Here is a 22,138-nt window from a genome sequence, read left to right on the forward strand (position 1 = left end):
TCACAAAATTACCTGGATGCGTAACGCAAAATAAACAAAAGGCTGGCTGAGTTGGAGATGCGCGGTTCCTTGCTTCGGGGGAGACGATGCTTTTCGCCTCAATTCTTGCGCAGAGTATGGGATGCGTCTTGATCCTTACCAGAGAGGAGGTAATGCGTAGAATGTGCTGCAGCCCGGTTGCGATGCGGCAAGATGGCGCCTCGATGCGATGCGACAATCCGGTGCGATGCGATAAGATGGCACCCTTGATGCGATGATGTTGAGGCGATGCGTGCACACCCTAGCAGCCTTGCGGCGACTCTGTACTTTGGAGCCGCGACAGGCCCTGCGACAAGCTTCTCCGGTGATGCGTCGGCAACCCTCACGGTGGAGACACGCTTCTCCGGGATGCGACAGCAGACAACTGTGACGAAGACACGCTTCTGGGGAGATGCGGCGTCGGCACGCTTCTCCGGCGATGCGACCAATACAGCTGCGGCGGCGACACGCTCCTTCTTGTTGTGTCGCACTTCCAGCTCCCAGCAACACGCAGGCTTCTGCAGATAGAATTCCTAGCAAGGAAATTCAGAGGGGAGCTGGTGGTGAAGTCTTTTGTCCCTGAGACTTCAGCAGGAGGCAAGCACAAGATCAAGCCCTTGGAGTAATATTCTGCAAGGTGATGAAAATCCTTTGAAAGTTCCTTCTCCTGTCCTTGGCACTGAAGACACCACTGTAGGCCAACCCAGCAACACAGCACACTGGCAGGGGGCAGTACAACTCCTACAGCTTCTTTTGGTTCTTCTCCTTGGCAGAGGTTTGTCTTGTTGTTCCAGAAGTGATCTAAAGTCTTGGGGTCTGGGTCCCCAAATTTATACTACTTTTCTCTTTGTTCTCTGAAGGCAGAGAGGCCTTTGCCTAGTCCAACCCAGTTCTGGTCAGTCCTGTAGCACTTTGTTGACAAGACTCCTTCTTTCCTTTCACAGAGCAGGCCAGGGACATCAGACGCACCACAGGAGGTGGAGCCAGCACTGTGGAGGGAAGGCACAGCCCTATTCAGGTCCCAGGTGCAGCTCCTCCCATCCATCTACATGCAGATCTTTCTATTCAGCCCTGTGCTGACTCACCCTCTATCCTGGAATCCCCCAGCCCCTGTCACTCACAGAGCCAGACACACAATACACAACCTAGCAGAGGTAGGCTTGGACAGTTAAACAAGAAAATACCTACTTTCTAAAAGTGGTATTTTCAAACACAGAATGTTAAAACCAACTTTCCTAAAATATGTATTTTATCATTCTGAGGTCAGGCATACTAAACTCGATTTTCTACCTAGTACCTTGAGTCAGTTAGGATTATAAGATGTAATAATTAAACTGCTCATTCCGGCCTATGGGGAACAGGTAGCCATGCAATAGTGAAAAATGAAAATGGCTGCAATTCACTGTTAGGACATGCCACACACACCAGGGTATGTCCTACCTTATACTTACAATGCGCCCTGCACTTGGGCCTGCCATAGGGGTGTCTGATATGAAGATAAGGAAAGATTTAGGGACTGGCAAGTGGGTGCACTTGGTCAGTGAACATGCCAGTCAGAGACTGCACACAGGCTCTGCAATGGCAGTCCTGAGACACACTTTTACGGGCTGCTTCTGTGGGTGGCACAACCAGTTCTGAAAGCCCACCAGCAGCAATTGACTTACAAGCCCTGGGCACACATGGTGCACGGTACTAGGGTTTGACAGTCTGACAAGTAAATCAAATAACCCAATCATGGTGTCTGTTAGAAATGGTATTTCTGATTGGCTAAGGCTTGCGCCAAAGCCAGGCAGAGACCACCACTCTAGTCAGGGCAAGGAAGTTACACGCCAAAGATAACCCCTGCTCACCCCCTTGGTAGCTTGGCACGAGCAGTCAGGCTTATCCCGGAGGCAATGTGTAAAGCGTTTGCGCACTCACACAGTAACAACACCCCAGGCACACCACAAAAGGAACTCCACACAAGGTTATACATTATACAGTGTAAGTTAACCGAGGGATGGGCTCCCGCTCAGTTTTGTTTTTAACCCCAAATTGGCAGCAGATAACATGGGGTGGGCTCCCACGATGCACGCAATGCGGGGTGGCACCCGTTCCGTTTCACGGTCTTGTGGGGGAATCCCCACGCTGGGATTCCCTCCGGCAAAGGGCAGCTCCTCGCTGCAGGGCACACCTGCTCCTTCTCGGCTGCCCAGAGCCAAGCGCTCAAGGAATCAAAATACAGCGCTCACAGGGCGCTAGGGGCAAAAGTCCAGGATCAACAAGTGGAGCGCTTTTCCAAATAAAAAGGCAAAGTTCAGGGAAAGTCTTGGGATGAAGGGGGGGCAAAGGCTGTGCCCAGGCAGGCCAGTTCACAGGGCCCTCCAGCAGGGAGGCAGTCCCTAGTGGAACCCAGCAGCAGGCCCCCCTCAGGTCAGGAGCAACAGAGAACATTTTCATGGGGTCACAGCCCCTTCGTTTATACACATTTTTCCTTTGTATCCCCAGCACAGGGCTGGGGGAAAACCAGATGCAACTGGTTTGGGGGAGCTTTGGAGCACTTTGTTGTGCTCAGCTCCTCTCTCCATTGTCAGGTGGGGGCTAGGTGCTCAGACGCACCACAGGAGGCGGCGCCAGCATTGTGGAGGGAAGGCACAGTCCTATTCAGGTCCCAGGCGCAACTCCTCCCTCCCATCAGCATGCAGATCTCTCTATTCACCAATGGGCTGACTCACCCTGGCTCCCGGAATTCCCCATACCATCCAGCACCTGTCAATCACAAGCCAGACATGCACTCCACATCAGGCAGGCAGACACACAGCACACAGAAATGCCAACATCATTGCGCAGCATTTATTCTTACGAGTTCGCACATACTAAACTTGACCCTGCACTCCTCTCACACCAGGAATTACCATGGACACACATATCCCCCATGCATTCGTATGGGAGGGCAGGCCAGTCTCACTAAATGTAACACATAGCGCACGCACTTTACACTGGGACACAGTGATAAAGTGCCTAGAGGCCTAAAACCACTAACACTACATAGGGACAAAGGCTAGGATAAATGCAAAAAGTTCAGGGGTGAACCTGCCAAAAGGGCCAAGTCCAACACAACCCCCTTCCAGCCAAAACGCATGGTAGACCAATCACCACCGTGATGGGCTTCCCTGCTTTGGGCGATAGAACACGGACGCTGGCCCGCAACAGCAGGGACACCCTCCGGTTCTACGCCACTCTGAACCCACGTGGTTCCCTTTGTAAAAGCTCTGCGGACCAACTGGGCTACCCCATTGGTACTCCCTAGCTGTCCGCGGCCAGGACCAGGCCCTAGGCCATCCAGATGCCACTGGTCCTTGCCCATCCATAGAGTGGGGGGTAGTAACCCCTGGTACATAGTAACCATTCTCCACTCTACCCCTCATCAGGGCAGTTCTAAACTGCCACTGATCCTCCAGCCTAGGGTCTGCACCCTCAAGCTGACCAAAAGTCACGGGTGAGGCTCTCCTCCCCCTACCTCTTCTTCTAGGGTTCCGCCCTCTCTTCTTCTGAGAGGCACCCTTATAACACAACTCTCCCACCATTTCAGGACCTCTTTCCAAGAACTGGTCTCCCAACCTAGGGTTTAACCCCTCAGGTTGCACCGGGGTCAGAGGCGAGGACTCCCTCCATCTGCACCCCCTTCCAGAGTCCGGCACCCTCCCAACTGGAGTGGTGCCTCTAGCAGCTACATCGGTCAGGACACTGCTTACAGTTGTCCTTCCCTCCAGGTCAGGCCGATCCTGAACCTGGCCTCCCAACCTAGGTGTAGTGAACGAGCCACTTTTGTGGTCTGACACCCTATGATGACCCTCAACCACCACCATTTTGTACTGACTTAAGTGTGTTATGTTACCCTAGCCTTAATGTAGGATGGGTTTGCATATGCCTGCTTCTCTTCTGTCCTGTAATCTTGCTGTCTTTTAGTAGAATAGTCTTGCCAAGAATAGAAGGTATGGGATGTTGAGGTGCAGTCTTGTGGGTGGTAGTGCACACATGTGCTCACTGTTGGATACTGAGGGATTAAGTGTATAATGTTATTTGCGTTAGGTGAATTATGACTTTGACCTATTGGCTTTGACGTGGTATAATGTCATTCTGTTTTCTGACTTTACCTTGCTTTATGGCAGTGCTGACATTTGCCTTTGACATGTTCTCATGTCATCTTGCTTTTCAATTTCATCTTGCTTTGGGCCTTTCTGTGTGCATGGCTTAACTAACTCCATTTTCATGAATAAAGCTATTTTCTGTGCCTGCATGAAGCTGCAAAGGTGGGGAGGGCATGTTTTGCTCTTCGCACTTTACTGACTAGAGAGAACTGGTTCTTATCAGAGGAATGTACATGGTCTGTCTCGGAGCCATAGCAAAGGCCTGATCAACCGTTGCAGTGGCCTTGGAGCAGGCTGGTACGGGCTCTCATGAGAACGAGGGGGCGAGGCTTGCTAGAAGCTTCGTTGTGTTTGAATTTGTATTAAAAAGGGGAGTCTACACTGTCCTGGTGGAAGTTCACGCCGTGGAGTAGACGTGTTGTCACGGAAGAGTGGTGTCACCTCTGAGCTTTCACCCGGTTCAAGCAATGGACTCCCCTTGAGCGAAGTGGGGTGAAATGATGGAGCAGTAGGTGAGGTGTCTCTGCTACTAACTGTCTCTCGATTCTTTACTGATTCTTTCCTTTCCTTCTTATTTTCTTATTCTTATATCCATACATATATATTTCTACATATATGTTTGCCTTGATTGTGTTTCAATCATACTATTGATATGTTAGAGTCTGCTATGATAGGTGCATTTGGCTTACCGTGTGGTGCTATTTACTAATAAATACATCCCAGATATACCAATTCGTCTTTTCCTTGTAGCAGGAGGTGTGGACTCTTCTTGGCCAAGTATTCTGTTGTAGAAGGATGGGTGAATTCCCTTCTAGCAGGTAATTGTGTTATAGGAAGTTGTTCTACTCCTGGCAAGTGATGTGCAAAATATGTTTCGCTCTAGAGAAGTGCTGTGTATATATTGTTTTCTTGCCTTGCCTTTGGGGGAGTGTTGAAAGTTTGCCCACCTTAGGAAGTTCTGTGTATATGTTATATTCCATAAGTTTGGAACTGATATTCTCTCCCTGGGAAAGTGACGGTACATACCTTGGTCCAGGGGAGATCTGAGCATTACACTTGGGTCTAAACCCTTTGGCGGAGTACTTGCCTGGCACGCCAGGACTTCTGGGGACTCACACAGTAGCCCCCCAAGGGTAATACATGACTCATGTGTCGTGTGACAGTCTGCCTGGCGCAGATCTCCCGACCCCTGTCCACCTGACAGTGCGCGAAGATCCTCCAGGACAGACGTGGTGTCACCATGGTCACTTCTAGGAGACTCAGCCCTTCCGGCTGGTCCCTGACCCACTGGCTCCTCCACTGGGGAACACAGCCCCATGTCACCCCTCTCTCTGGAATTCTGTACCCTCCCAACTGGAGCGGTACCGCCAGACACCAGAACCACTGGAGCTCTATTTACAGATGCTCCAGGTTCCCCAGACACTAGGTGATCCTCCTCAAATGGACTAACAGGACAGCCTAGGCTTCCAACCTGGTGTTCCCCGAAGAAACCATCCAGGTTCTGAGACTGGGTTTCGGGCACCTGGGGACACTCAGTCCCACACTCACTCCTACTCCACTGAGACAGGACGTGAGCCCCTACACCCCTCTCACTACTCTGGGACCTAGCTGGGCTACTCTGAACCTTTTCCCCAATACAGGACGGGAAGATACCTGAACCACTACTTTTGGAATCGCTCTCCCATGCCTCATCAGAACTTTGGGCCACCACCCGGAAGTCTGCTTCCTGTGCAAGTTCCCAAGGATCAAAGGACTCACACTCTAGCAGGTGTTGGCGCAACCCCGGCAAACAACTACTGAGCATCTGCTCTTTGATAACCATATTCATCATTCCATCCAAATCCTGTTCCGGGTTAACCACCACCCAATCAACCAGTGCATCATAACATGTATCCGCAAACTACCCCCAAGTCTGGTGAGACAGTTTCTTACTGCCCCTGAATTTCAAACTATACTCCTCTTCTTGTGAACAAGGTACCATACTTTGGGAACTGGGAATGGGGCTTCCTGCACTGGACTCTATATTGCTGCCACCACTGGATCCCACCCTTACTGGTGAATCCAGAAAACCACAACTGTACTCAGGCGATATTCTACCCTCTTGAGCTAATTTCTCCCTGGCGAAGGCCCTCTCAGCCTCCGCCATCCTCTCCTGCGCTAAGACCCTCTCGGTCTCAAACTTTTTCTCCTCCACACCCAGCTGCGCCATCTCCTTGGCATGTTCTAACCTGAGCTTCTCCAAAGCCAGCTGATACTCCCTTTCTTCCCTCCTATCTACCCACTCCTCTGGGAACAGGGAAAGGGATGGGGCGTTGCCCCCGACACTGGACCCAGCAAGGGACTCCCTATCTATTGGGTCTTCACTATCTACTGGCGTCCCTGTCCTGTCACTTTCTTCCTCCTCCTCAGACTCTTCAGGGCTCCCCTCAGACCCAACACCCTCTTGGCGTGCGGCCCGGGCCCTCTCCTCCTCACTGCGTTCACGTTCCCATTCATCCTTCTGCCATTGGATCAGGTTTTCCCTAGGTTTTGACTGGGAGTCTGACCCACTCACTGCTATGTCTCTCTCCTCACAACACTCAACCAACTCCCACATACTGTATCTAAACAGACCACAAAAATGAAAAGCAGACTCCATTTTGGCAGGACGCTCAGGGACACATGCAACACAAGGGACCTAGGTGTCTGAGCTGAAGCAAAAGTACACAATTCAAAAATGACACTTTTAGGAGAAGAATTAAAATAAAACTCAGAACAATAATCCCCAAATACGTGATTATCTAAATGCAGAGTTTTGTAGTGCAGCCAGTCGCTGCTGTGGTACTGCGCAAACGCAAGTCCTATCCCACCGCTGATCACCAATGTTAGAAATGGTATTTCTGGTTGGCTAAGGCTTGCGCCAAAGCCAGGCAGAGACCACCACTCTAGTCAGGGCAAGGAAGTTACACGCCAAAGATAACCCCTGTTCACCCCCTCGGTAGCTTGGCACGAGCAGTCAGGCTTATCCCGGAGGCAATGTGTAAAGCGTTTGCACACGCACACAGCAACAACACCCCAGGCACACCACAAAAGGAACTCCACACAAGGTTATGTATAAAAATAGCCTTTGTATTATAATAAACACATTAGATCATAATCACATAATATACACTGTGCCAACTGGCACTGGGCAGTATATACACATGACAGGGCCACATGGACCACTGTCAGAATCATCACTTGGTAGAAATAGTAATAGTAAGATTTTTCATAGACGTAGAACACAACCAGTAATTACTGGCACAATAATGACCTCGGCATTATCACAGTAGCATTAGGTATAAGACATATCCTCAATTACATTATGTAATTACCAGCATAAACACAGGGTGCCCCAAGCGGGGACACAACACATGAAAAACTGTCCCCAGGCCAACTGGCCTCTCACAGGGCTCCAACGCCCTCTGTCCAACAGTGTCAGGGCTGGCTGCAAAAGCAGCGAAAGCAAAGCGCGCAGGGGCACAACCTAAACGTTGCAGCTGCCCACTACTTGTTGGGCAGCTGTGACATTGAGCCTGGGCACCAGTGTGCCCTCTGAGCTCCTCTCTGGGGCTCTTCAACAAAACCTGCCCCCCTCGTTGTAGCCGTCCGCTAACTGCGGTGCAGCTGGGAAGTAACCAATTAGCAAAAAAAAGTGCCCCAATCAGGTCAGGCACTCCCGGTGCCTCTTGAGCCCCCTTTGCGATGCGCAAGGGCGCGCCGGTCCCCAAAGAGGACACTGCCTCTAACTGTGGCCCTCACTTATCTGGGACATCACCAGAAGGACGCTGTCCCGTATAATGCCCCCGCTGCACGTGGGCTCCAATGGGGGACCGCTTTCCTCGAATGCCCCCGCTGTACTCAAGATCATGGCGAGGGCGCTCCTCGAATCTTGCTTTTGCGTCCGCCCGCTCACAGCCCCCCCCCCCCCACTGGCTCTTCACCTGCTCCCGGCCTCGCATAAGCAAAGCGTTTTACCTGGGGAGTTGCTCACGAAGCTGCTTCTTCCTGGGTAGGCGTCTGGTGAGACCGGAGCCCTTCTCTTCCGGTACGGTCTCCGTGGAACCGGGACTTCTGGACTCTGCAGCGCTCTCACCACACAGGGAGCCCTGCTCAGGAAGCTGCCACCTCCCTCTTTCTTCCATCTGATTCCTGCCTCTCTCCTGGAGTGCGGCAGCCCCCGCATCCACGTCTTCACTCCCTTGGTGCACCAGAGCGCGGGGTAGGCTCCCGTCGGCTTCCGGCTTCGTCCTTCGGCACAGGAGGTAGGCTCCCGTGTGCTTCCTGCTTTAAGTCCCGCCCAGGTCTCCAAAGAGGCTGCCTGACTTCCTGGTTCAACCCAGGCTGCGGCGGTGATTTTTCCTTGCGGGAAATACGGGGCAGGCTCCTGTTAATTAAGTAAGTTACCAGCGGGGTGGGCTCCAGCTCAGGTTTGTTTTTAACCCCAAATTGGCAGCAGATAACGTGGGGTGGGCTCCCACGATGCACGCAATGCGGGGTGGCACTCGTTCTGTTTCACGGTCTTGTGGGGGAATCCCCATGCTGGGATTCTTCCTTCGGGCAAAGGGCAGCTCCTCGCTGCAGGGCACACCTGCTCCTTCTCGGCTGCCCAGAGCCAAGCACTCAAGGAATCAAAATACAGCGCTCACAGGGCACTAGGGGAAAAAGTCCAGGATCAACAAGTGGAGCGCTTTTCCAAATAAAAAGGCAAAGTTCAGGGAAAGTCTTGGGATGAAGGGGGGGCAAAGGCTGGGCCCAGGCAGGCCAGCTCACAGGGCCCTCCAGCAGGGAGGCAGTCCCTAGTGGCGGTTCCTCCTGGCGCCCAGCAGCAGGCCCCCCTCAAGTCAGGAGCAACAGAGAACATTTTCATGGTGTCACAGCCCCTTCTTTTATACACATTTTTCCTTTGGTCCCCCAGCACAGGGCTGGGGGGAAACCAGATGCAACTGATTTGGGGGAGCTTTGGAGCAATTTGTTGTGCTCAGCTCCTCTCTCCATTGTCAGGTGGGGGCTAGGTGCTCAGACGCACCACAGGAGGCGGCGCCAGCATTGTGGAGGGAAGGCATAGTCCTATTCAGGTCCCAGGTGTAACTCCTCCCTCCCATCTGCATGCAGATCTCTCTATTCACCACTGGGCTGACTCACCATGTCTCCTGGAATTCCCCACACCATCCAGTACCTGTCAATCACAAGCCAGACTTGCACTCCACTACAGGCAGGCAGACACACAGCACACAGAAATGCCAACTTCTAGAAGTGGCACTTCTCCTATAGTTATGATAAATCTGCACACATCATTGGGCAGCATTTATTCTTACGAGTTCGAACATACTAAACTTGACCCTGCACTCCTCTCACACCAGGAATTACCATGGACACACATATCCTCCATGCATTCCTATGGGAGCGCAAGCACTTTACACTGGGACACAGTGCTAAATTGCCTAGAGGCCTAAAACCACTAACACTACATAGGGACAAAGGCTAGGATAAATGCAAAAAGTTCAGGGGTGAACCTGCCAAAAGGGCCAAGTCCAACAGAGTCACTAATCAATACATAAATTTAACATAGGGAGCACTTGCACTGTGGCACTGACTAGCGGTGGCACAGTGCCCAAAGCATCTAAAACAGCAAAACATATAAAAAACAGATGGAAGAAAGAGGGAGGAGGCAATCAGAAACAATGGAAGGGAGACTCACGCCAATGGTAACAGGTCTAACACGTGTCCCCTCCAGCTGAAATGTGGGGAGAACTTCCCTTCCCCTTGGGAGTTCTTTTCACTAAGGACGAAAAATCTGGACAGACCATCAGCATTGGCGTGTTCTGTACCAGGGCGGTGTTCCACCGAAAAGTCCATCCCCTGTAGGGAAATGGACCACCTCAACATCTTTGGGTTCTCACCCTTCATCTGCATCAACCATCTGAGGGGCCTGTGGTCTGTCTGAACCCCGAAGTGAGTCCCAAACAGGTATGGTCTCAACTTCTTCAGTGCTCAGACAACAGCAAATGCCACACGCTCAATTGCACTCTACCTCTGTTCCCGTGGAAGTAACCTCCTACTGATGAAGGCTACAGGTTGGTCTAGGCCCTCCTCATTAATCTCCTGATAGAACAGCTCCCACACCATGCTCTGAAGCGTCTGTTTGAACAATGAATTCTTTTGAGAAGTTGGGCGCCTGAAGCACGGGTGCTGTGCACATGGCAGTCTTCAGGGCGTCAAAAGCCTTCTGACAGGTGTCAGTCTAGTTCACTTTCTGTTGCCATACCCCTTGACAAACCTCCTGTAGTAACCCGTGAGCCCTAAAAAGGCTCTCAGCTGTGTCTGAGTCTTAGGGGGTTCCCATGCCAGGATGGTATCAATATTCGGTTGCAGGGGCGCCGCCTGGCCGCTCCCTACCAGGTGCCCCAAATACACCACGGAACCCTGCTTGATCTGGCACTTACTCGCCTTGATCGTAAGGCCTGACTTGCGCAATGCCATCAACACTTCCCAGAGGTGGCGCAGATGTTCTTCCCAACTGGCGCTGAACACTGCAATGTCATCCAGGTAGGCGGCACTGAAATCTTCCAGTCCAGCCAACACTTGGTTGACCAACCTCTGAAAGGTGGCAGGGGCATTCTTCATCCCAAAGGGCATAACCCAGAATTGGTAGTGCTCATCTGGTGTGGAGAATACTGACCTCCATTTGGCCCCATCAGTTAAGGCGATCTGCCAGTACCCAGATGTCAAATCCAACTTGCTGAGGTACCGTGTAGCCCCTAACCGATCAATGAGCTCATCAGTTCTGGGGATGGGGTGCGCGTCAGTCCTGGTGACTGAATCGAGTCCTCGGTAGTCCACACAGAACCTGAGTACAGGTGTGGCACCAGGCGAGAAAGCCTTTGGGACCAAGACCACTGGGCTGGCCCAAGGACTGTTGGAGGACTCAATCACCCCTAAGGCAAACATCTTGGAGACTTCCTCCTTGATGTAAGCCCGGACCTTGTCAGTCACTCTGTAAGCCTTGTGCTTCACAGGAGGACTGTCCCAAGTGTCCACATCATGGACGCAACACTCAGTGACACCAGGAACCAAGGAAAACAAATCGGAGAATTGTCCCAACAGTTGGCAACAATCTTGTTGCTGATCAGGGGTCAGTGTGGCAGAGAGGCTGACACCATCTACTGACCCATCTTGCTGTGTTAAAGACAGGAGGTCAGGAAGATGCTCGGTCTCCTCCTCCATCCCATCATCCGTTGCTAGGGGCATGCCCACTTCAGACCCTTCTAAGTGGGGCTTCAGGCGGTTAACATGGACCCGCAAAGGGTTCCTTGGAGACCGCAAGTTCACCAGATAGGTGACATCACTCTTGCACTCCACCACCTCAAATGGACAGGTCCACCTGTCCTGGAGTGCACAAGGCTCTACAGGGGCCATGGCCCAAACTTTCTGTCCAGGTTGAAGCTCAATCAGAGTGGCATTCTAATTGTATCACCGCTTCATCTCTTCCTGTCTGGCTTCCAGATTCGTCTGAGCGAGCTCTCTGAATCGCCGAGTCTGGTTCCTGAAGGCCAGCATGTAACTGTATAGATCCTGGGGAGGTTTCCTGGGAGATTGCTCCCATCCTTCCTTGACCAGACTCAAAGGTCCTCTTACCGGGTGTCCATACAACAGTTCAAAGGGACTAAACCCTAGGGACTTTTGTGGCACCTCACGCTAAGCAAAAAGAAGGCATGGCAAGAGGACGTCCCACTTATGACTCATAGGTTACTCAAGACCCATGATCATGCCTTTAAGGGTCCGGTTGAATCTCTCAACCAGCCCATTACCTTAGGGGTGGTAAGGAGTGGTAAACTTGTATGTAACACCACACTCCTTGCACAGGGACTTCATATAACTGGATATGAAGTTGGTATCACAGTCGGACACCACCTCTCTGGGGTACCCGTCATGGGAGAAAATCCCCATCAGTGCACGTCCCACCACGGGGGCCGTCACTGTCCTGAGCAGGATGGCTTCCGGGTACCGGGTAGTATGGACCACCAAGACCAGGATAAACCTGTTGCCCATGGCAGTCTTGGGGTCCAGTGGCCCCACAATATCAATGCCCACCCATTCAAAGGGGGTACTGACTACAGGGAAAGGTTGGAGAGGAGCCTTTTGCTTCCTTCCACTTTCCCCACTTGCCTGGTAAGTTTGACAGGTCCTACAATGAGTGTCTGAACTCTTCCACATCTGGGGCCAATAAAAGTGGGTGACCAGCCTTTCAAAGGACTTGTCCTGCCCCAGATGTCCAGCTAAAAATACATCATGAGCCAACCCCAGTAGGAAGGCTCTGAAGTGCTGGGGTACCACCAGCACACGGGCTGACCCAGGCTAAGCAACCTTAGGCTCCGTATACAGGAGGGCGTTCTCCCAGTAGATCCAATGTGATCCAGACTGATCACCTGCTGCCTGGTTTGTGGCCTGTTGCTGCAAACCTACAAGAGAAGGGCACTTCCTCTGTTCTGCACAAAATTCCTCCCTGGAGGGTCCTTCTTCTTGCTGCCAATGGGTCAGCTCATGCAGGTCCCCCAGTCCAGCAACCTGTTGCCCTGTAGGTTCCAGGACATCCCACTCAAGGTCTGCCTCTTCCTGGACCGTGGGAACAAAGGGGGCTGGTTTCCCGGGCCCCCTACCTCTTCTTTTTAAGGCAGGTCCCTGGGCCATACTTTCAGGCTCCAGGACATCTTCAATACCCTTACTGGGTGCCATAGACCAAGTGATTACACACGCCAACTCAGGCAGACCCAACATCTCCAAATGAGCCTTCTTCCCCACCTTAGCCCAAGGGGAGCTTTCCAAATCATTGCCCAACAGACAATCCACAGGCATGGCTGGCCTCACAGCTACCTGAAGAGTGCCAGAGACCCCTCCCCCACTCAAAGGGAACCTGAGCCACCTTGCAGTGGCTCTCTGTGTTGTCAGCAGCAGCGACTGTGTAAAAGGCATTGGGGACAACCTGCTCTTGAGACACCAGGTGACACTTGACAGCTGTCACACTGGCTCCTGTGTCTCTAAGAGCCTCCACTCTATGGCCATTGATGGTCACCCACTGCCTGTATTTCTTAGAGTTATCAGGCAGCTGAGTTTTAGGGATCATATCAAAGTCTCTTAATGAGACAAGGGACATTTCTTTGGGACCCCACCCAACTTGGGCACCCTTCTCCTCACCTCCCAGGGCTACACTCGCCATCTGACGGGGTGGTGCACGTGGTGGCACTCTGGAATCCTTCATGGGACACTGTGCATCAAACCAATGGTGGCCCACTTGACCACACGTAAGCACTTGTAGGGGCCCCTCTGAACAGGTTTACGTGTCGGAGCCTCTTGCTTCTTCTGAGGGGGAGGCTGGGAACCCTTCCCTTGGTTCCCTTGGGAATTACTTTGGGGCCCTTTCTGCAACTCCCTCTGTTTACCCTTGTCCCCCCACTCTTCTGCTGGGGACCCTGCCCACCTTTGGCGGAATCTCCCACATGACCCTTGTGGACCCTGGTACTGACCCAGCAGTCCGCCTCCTCAGCAAGCTTCCTAGGGTTAGTTAAATTGCTATCAAAAATGTGCTGGCGTAGCTCTGAAAAACAGTTAGCAGACAAGTGCTCCTATGCAAACAAATCATAGAGATCTTCAAAAGTATCCACTTTGCTACCCTTCACCCAACCATCCATAGCTCTGCAACAGAAAGACACATATTCCACCCAAGTGGTTCCCTCCAGCTTCTTGCAACTCCTAAACCTCTGTCTATAGAGTTCTGGGGTCAAACCATACCTTGTCATCAGGGCTTCCTTCATGTAGGCATAAGACATCCTATTCTCACTGGGCAGGTGTAACAAAATATCCCTACCCTCACTCATAAAGCGGCCCCACAACCCAGCTCCCCAATCCTTCTCATGGACCCGGTGGGCCAATATTCCTATCTCCTAGGCTGCAAACCACTGCCCAATATCCTCATGCTTGTGGAAATCTTTGATGACATCCTTGAGAATATACACTCTGCTTTCTGAATGTACATATGGTGCGCTGCCACCAGAGGGAGCGATCTCTAAGCCCTTTGCCTTGATCTCTAACTCCCTCAACATCCTCTCATTCTCCATTTTCATTCTCTCTCTCTCCAAGGACAACTTGTTATTCTCTATTTCCCTCTGACCCTCCATCTTAAGCTTAGCCATCTCCAGCTTGTGCGCCCTATTTCTCTCCTTGTCTTCCAACTCTCTGGGGAACAGGTCTTTGGAAGAGACACTACTGCCAGGTGGGGACGGTACCCCTTCCCTGGGTGGAAACACTGGCCTATCCAGTTGCCCATCTGCATCCCCAGCTGGCTCCACCACTGAGTCAGGGGCATTTCTTGCTTCTACCCAGGCCCTCAGCGCCTTTTGGTAGTCATCCTTTTTGGAAATGCCTGGTGTAGCAACTTTCAATTTCTTGCTGAGGTGCTTGAGCTGTTTCAAAGTGTAGGTTTCCAACCTCTCTTCCTCAAAATCTAGATCCATAGATGCAACAGATGCTGGCCTACTCATGGCAGTAAGAATTGTCAGTTCTCAGGAAAAATAACAGTCCAAGGAAAAAAACAAATTCTACCAAAAAAGTATATGGTCACGTTTGGTCTGTACTCACTAGTAGTGTACACCAATTACTGTATATGAGTCACAAATGCAGGTCCAAATCCTCACCGCTGACCACCAATGTTAGAACTGGGGGTCTCCAGTTGGCAGAGGTAGGTACCTTTGACCAAACAGGGACCCTTGCTTCTAAGTCAGGGAAAGGGGATTACACTACTGGATAACCTCTGCTCACACCCTTGGTAGCTTGGCACGAGCAGACAGGCTTATCTCAGAGGCAGTGTGTTAAGCATTTGTGAACACATACAGTAATACAGTGAAAACACTACAGATGGACACCACACACGTTTTATAAAAAATAAGTATTCTTTATATAGACTTAACACAAGACCACAAATGAAAAAAATCCACAATACTGTACTCAAAATTGACTTAAAGATGGTAGAATTAACTTAGTTCAAGTTGATGGTAAACGCGGCACAGTTCTCACAAAAGTGCCTGGATGCGTAACGCAAAATAAACAAAAGGGTTGCAGCATTGGAGATCCGTCGGTTCCTTGCTTCAGGGGATACGATGCATTGCGCCTCAATGCTTGCGCAGAGTTGGGGATGCGTCTTGATCCTTACGGGACAGGAGGTGATGCGTAGAATCTCGTGCTGCAGCCCGGTTGCGATGCGGCAAGATGGCACCTCGATGCGATGCGACAATCCGGTGCGATGCGATAAGATGGCACCTTTGATGCAATGATGTTGAGACAATGCGTGCACACCCTGGCAGCCTTGCGGCGACTCTGTACTTTGGAGCCACGACAGGCCTTGCGACACGCTTCTCCAGTGATGCGACGGCGACCCTCATGGTGGCGACACGCTTCTCCGGGATGCGACAGCAGTCAACTGTGATGAAGACACGCTTCTGGGGAGATGCGGCGACGGCACGCTTCTCCGGCGATGCGACGACTACAGCTGCGGCGGCGACATGCTTCTTCTTGTTGCATCGCGCTTCCAGCTCCCAGCGACACGCAGGCTTCTGCAGATAGAATTCAGAGCAAGGAAATTCAGAGGGGAGCTGGTGGTGAAGTCTTTTGTCCCTGAGACTTCAGCAGGAGGCAAGCACAAGTTCAAAGCCCTTGGAGTAATATTCTGCAAGATGATGAAAGTCCTTTGAAAGTTCCTTCTCCTGTCCTTGGCACTGAAGACACCACTGTAGGCCAACCCAGCAACACAGCACACTGGCGGGGGGGGGGCAGTAAAACTCCTACATCTTCCTTTGGTTCTTCTCCTTGGCAGAGGGTTGTCTTGTTGTTCCAGAAGTGATCTAAAGTCTTGGGGTATGGGTCCCCATATTTATACTACTTTTCTCTTTGTTCTCTGAAGGCAGAGAGGCCTTTGCCTATTCCAAACCAGTTCTGGTCAGTCCTGGAGCACTTTGTTGACAAGACTCCTTCTTTTCTTTCACAGAGCAGGCCAGGGACATCAGACGCACCACAGGAGGTGGAGCCAGCACTGTGGAGGGAAGGCACAGCCCTATTCAGGTCCCAGGTGCAGCTCCTCCCACCCATCTACATGCAGATCTTTCTATTCAGCCCTGTGCTGACTCACCCTCTATCCTGGAATCCCCCAGCCCCTGTCACTCACAGAGCCAGACACACAATACACAACCTAGCAGAGGTAGGCTTGGACAGTTAAACAAGAAAATACCTACTTTCTAAAAGTGGTATTTTCAAACACAGAATGTTAAAACCAACTTCACTAAAATATGTATTTTATCATTCTGAGTTCAGGCATACTAAACTCGATTTTCTACCTAGTACCTTGAGTCAGTTAGGATTATAAGATGTAATAATCAAACTGCCCATTCCGGCCTATGGGGAACAGGTAGCCTTGCAATAGTGAAAAACGGAAATGGCTGCAATTCACTGTTAGGACATGCCACACACACCAGGGTATGTCCTACCTTATACTTACAATGCACCCTGCACTTGGGCCTACCATAGGGGTGTCTGATATGAAGATAAGGGAAGGTTTAGGGACTGGCAAGTGGGTGCACTTTGTCAGTAAACATGGAAGTCAGAGACTGCACACAGGCTCTGCAATGGCAGACTTGAGGCACACTTTTACAGGCTGCTTCTGTGGGTGGCACAATCAGTGCTGCAAGTCCACCAGCAGCATTTGACTTACAAGCCCTGGGCACACATGGTGCACGGTACTAGGGTCTGACAAGTAAATCAAATAACCCAATCATGGATTCACTAATCAATACATCAATTTAACATAGGGAGGACTTGCTCTGTGGCACTGAATAGCTGTGGCACAGTGCCCAAAGCATCTAAAACAGAAAAACATATCAAAAACAGAGGAGGCAATCAGAAAAAATGGAAGGGAGACTCACGTCTATGGTACCAGGTCTAACACTACTGCTTGAACTAAATCTCGTAAGTTCTACTAAACACTAATGCAAAAGATTTAAATAAGTAAATGGGGATAGAGTAGAGATAAGTGGTATACAGTGAAATCATTTATTATCACATTCTAACATGTCTTTTTTTTATTTTATTATTAGTTCATGTTTGGGCCTCGAAGGCTGACTGAAAATCCCTACCCACTTGATGTTCACGCAGGCGCACAAGAACCTGCTGTAAACCCTGTGACAGCACCACTTGAAACACAAGACGCCTGAACCGGACGAAAGCAACAATTTTGAATAAACTGGATAAACTCAAATTGATCATAAATGAGAAATGCGGGTGGGAATAAAGCTATGGGAAAGTAAATTAAGGTTCGAAAACATAGAACAATAGTCCACAGTAAAATTATTACTTTTAATATGGTGTGATGAACTCACCTCTTTGCCCTGACCAATCAGAATAAGGGAAAACACAGAAATTGCAATATCGGGGGGAGGGACATGGATATAGAAATAGTATAATTGAGGTAAGTTAGCTAGAGACTTTGTCAGATTTGTCAGAGCCACCATTTCGACTCGTCACCGACCCAATGTGTATGCTGCTACTCTGTCTGAGACGCTGTCTCAGACTCTGCTGTTGCCAGAAACTCTGCTCGAGAAATTGAGATACTGGTCACTAATCTAATCATCTAGAAGGGAATTTCGGAAGATGGACACCCGAGGAGAGTAGTATCAGAGAGGGGTGCACATAAAGAGGTCACTTAGAAGAGGTCACCTTCGCAGATCTGAATCTATCCAATACTCTGTCTGCATCCTATCCTGGCAGATTCTATCTGGCTTATCTTCAAAGAGTTGGGCTCATCTATCACCTTAGGTAAATATAAATCTGAGAAGACTGCCATTTTACCTGCTGTCTCTTTTCCTTTTTCATGTACTGTCTTCATTGATCATTATTTTGACTATGTTTTGTTTGACTTAATTTTGCCTCTTGAAATAATGTGTTTAAGCTGTGATTGATTTTGACTCACAAAATTATTAATTTAGATAAAGGTTTTCCAAACTTTCTGAGGATGTGGTTATTTCAAGTGTAAGATAAATGTCATTTTCTACCTTAAACTATCTCAGAAAACTGATTCATCAAGAAAGGAATCATTAAGGAGATAAAATTGGTAAGACTTGCTAAAAGTTATATTAAATTTGCAGGAAAAACTCCAAAATTGATATCAGCGGGGTTTGCTAGCTCATTTGTGTGAATGGTTTGGGCCCAGGTGAGTATTTAGGTATGTGTGTATCTTAACCCGTGCTGGTGACCCGCGCTCTATCACGGGGTAAATAAAAAGTCACTTACCTCCTCACCCTATCTCTTCTCCTCATCCCTCTGCTCCGGCTGGATCAGGAAGCACCCAGGTTTCCCATAGCCAATCACAACGATGCAATGCAGCTTTCTGATTGGTCTGAGCACCATGGTTCGGCACTGAGACGGGGACTGGGAGCCTGGGCATGTTCTCCACCCAGGCTGTAATGCAGCCTGGGTGGAGAACATGCTAAGTGCGCATGACTGTTTGACCGGCCCAAGACGGCTCACCACTCCTCCCCCTGCTCCTCTGTCAGCAGAGTAGCTCTGCCCTGCCCGCAAAGCTGCAGCAGCAGGACGAAAATAAAATTATAATGTCATTGAATTATTATCATTTTATTTTTCCTTTATGTACACTACTAAAAAGCAGTGGGGCAACGCTTCTCCACCTTATTTGATGCAATCTCTGTTATATGTTTTTATATTTTGAGATAATGTCTCTCTTGTCTCTTAGATGACTAATGGCAATGTTGCCGGAGTGGGGGCAGGAGAAGGAAAGGATCTAGGTTCATGTTTAAAAACGATCACTTTTAATATGTACTTCTCAGTGCAGTGCTATAATGTGAAGTTTTAATGGCAAAGGTTCCACATGTTGAAGAAATGCACTTTTTAGAGGGACTTTAACCTATTTCAGGTAATATATGTTGATGATTTACATGGCAAACATTTTCAGTGCTCGGCTCGTGCATGAACTCTAAGAGCCAAGCCAGACCCGTGGCTAGGCTCCGGCTGGGGTTGCCCTGCTAAAATATTTTGAGCGCCCACCTCTGCTGCCCCTCCGAGTTTATTAAAAAAAAGAAAAACACAATGTAACATTTCTCTCACATTGTTAGCGAGTTGTAAAATGTTCATGGCCTCGCTTTACGGATTTCCAAGGAGTTAGAATTTCTTTACTGAAACTATCTCTAAAACAAATCGAGAAAGAGGATTTTGCCTGCCAGATTTTAATGCAATCCTCTGGGGAAGTTTGAAAACTGAAAAGCATTAGTCTGAGATCAAGTGAAATATGAATGCCAATTACAGTTGTGTTGAGGTTGCACCACTTGGCAGATATATACAATCCGATAGTCCACATAAAATCCAGTGAATAATTGGATTTCCTTCTTAATTGTTTGTACAGAATCTTCTCTTTATTTAGACAAAACCACAGCCAAACGCGTTTCATTCTTAAAGAGAACTTCTTCAGGGCTGTAAAATTAAAACATATAAAAAACTACAATATAATAAATGTTTGAATACACATGTCAATGCGAACATACATGAATACAAACATCACAAATCACATTGAAAATAACATCAACAGTATCATTACATACAAAAAAGGACAACATCAACACATGTGACATAATAAACCGAATAGAACTAAATGTATCACAAACACAATCATATGATTGTTCTCAAAAACAATTAACCCTTGTATGACCATTTCAAAAGAACACCTAATTCAAGTTGGTAGTATGAAATTGAAATAAAACGTATTCCAAAGATTAGAGAAAATCGAAAGAAATATAAACATAAGTGCAGAAAGAAAAAAAGAAAAAAAAGGGGAAAGGAGAGGTGGTGAGACAAAAATATATATATAACTTGACTAAACTGTCACTTCAAGAACAAGTGAATAAACAAATAACCAGACACTATAAATTCTCAAAAGGATTTATAAAAGGAAACATACCGTCATTAGTACTGCGATGGGAAGCAGGTTTGCTCACTCATACGCCGGCCTTTTTATGGGCTGGTGGGAGAGGGAGCACGCCTGGGGTAAATATGCCTCCCCTGGATGGACATGATTGTCTTCTGGGGGAGGTATATTGATGATATCATCATGCTATGGAAGGGCACCTCTAGTCAACTCATGGAATATCATGCCTTCCTTAATGCAAATCCCCACAATGTACATTTAACTTTGAAGTACACTAAAAGCAGTATCGAATTTTTGGACATTCTCTTCTACATTGAAAACAATGAGATAAACAGCACCATTTTCCGCAAAAGTACGTCATGTAATGGCACATTGCATGCAACCAGTGCACATCCTAAATCAGTGATCAATAATATCCCGTTTGGTGAAATGGTGCGTGTTCGCCGAAATTGTAGGTCAGATTAGACATTTAAATACAATATCAGTGAAGTAAAAAAAAGATTCAAACAAAGAGGTTATGCAGAGGACATCTTGAGAAAAGCGGATTCACGAATAAGAAAGGTCACTAGGGCGAGCACATTGCAGAAACATACAAGCACAACCAAAAAGGAAAAGGAAGGGTCTCACTTAGCCTTTATCACACAATACACTAAGAACAGTGCAAGCTTATTTAACATTCGTAAGCGACACTGGGGATTGCTATATGAGACACCTAATCTGAGAGAATATGTAGCAGTTACACCGAGGGTAACGTTTAGAAGAGGGAAAACACTTCGCAATTTACTGTGCCCGAGTTATCCTAGATACACAATTCCTAAGACTTGGCTTCCCACTGCTCCCAGAGGTTTTTACACATGTCTCAATTGCAACATCTGTTTGTTTGGTAAAAATAAGATCCAAAACTTTCACTACAATACAGTACGTGAATACGATATAAGACAGTTTATCAACTGTAAAACGAGTCATGTTGTCTATATTCTGGGTTGCGATTGTAACAAGATCTATGTGGGCAGCACGGAGCGACCGCTGAAATTACGCATCCAAGAGCACATAAGAGCTTTCAGAAATTACGATTTGAAATATCCTATGACATATCACATGAGGGAGCACCATGGTGTTAACTGTAAAATATGATTCCATGGTATTGAACATGTACCTTCGAATCCCCGTGGAGGCAATAGAGAATTAACTCTGCGTAGAAAAGAGGCCATGTGGATATGTCGCCTCAGATGTATAGAGATGGGACACAACACTGATGACGAAATGCATTACCACTTGTGAATTTAAACTGTAGTATTAGGTTTAGAGATTATTCTCTTGTCTTCTTAGACATCACCTTTGGTTAATGCTGCCCTTATCAATATTCTGTGATCAATCAGTAATATCCTTTTTACCAATATCTGAATTATCCTCAGCCATATTAATCTAATATGGGTTATGAGACATTAGTTACACTAGTCACTCCCTTTGATATTTATCTCGGTGAATACGCTTAAAGGATTAGATTTGATTCTGTGACTTTTTTGGCATTTGGTAGTCAATAATATAGCATATAGTATTCTTCCTTTTTGAGATTCCTCTGTTCTGTGCCCCACATATATTTATGTGGATATGTCACTTTTTGACTCATAATTCAGGAGCTCTTTGGCGAGTATGAGTTATTCCCTCTTTCCTTTATATATATGGAATATACTCGCCCGGGCTCTTTTCTGGTAAGTTTTTTATCTCCCTGTTGAAACGCGTTGGACATATGCGTTCTGTGGTGCTTTGGTGTCATTAGGTTCTGCTATTTATAATTGACATATTCATCTTAAATATATATGTCTGCCACATGGCTAGTTCAGATCTAGCAATACATTTGGACATTTGCCGTGGTTATGGCTTTGGACGTGGTTATTATCTGTTATGATAATCACACTTGTGTTTTTCTTATATTTATTTTTCGTTTATGTTAATTTTTATTTTTATCCTTCATACTCTGTTTCAGTATTTACAT

Source organism: Triturus cristatus, chromosome 1_1 (assembly GCF_964204655.1).
Source record: "Triturus cristatus chromosome 1_1, aTriCri1.1, whole genome shotgun sequence".
Taxonomy (NCBI): domain Eukaryota; kingdom Metazoa; phylum Chordata; class Amphibia; order Caudata; family Salamandridae; genus Triturus; species Triturus cristatus.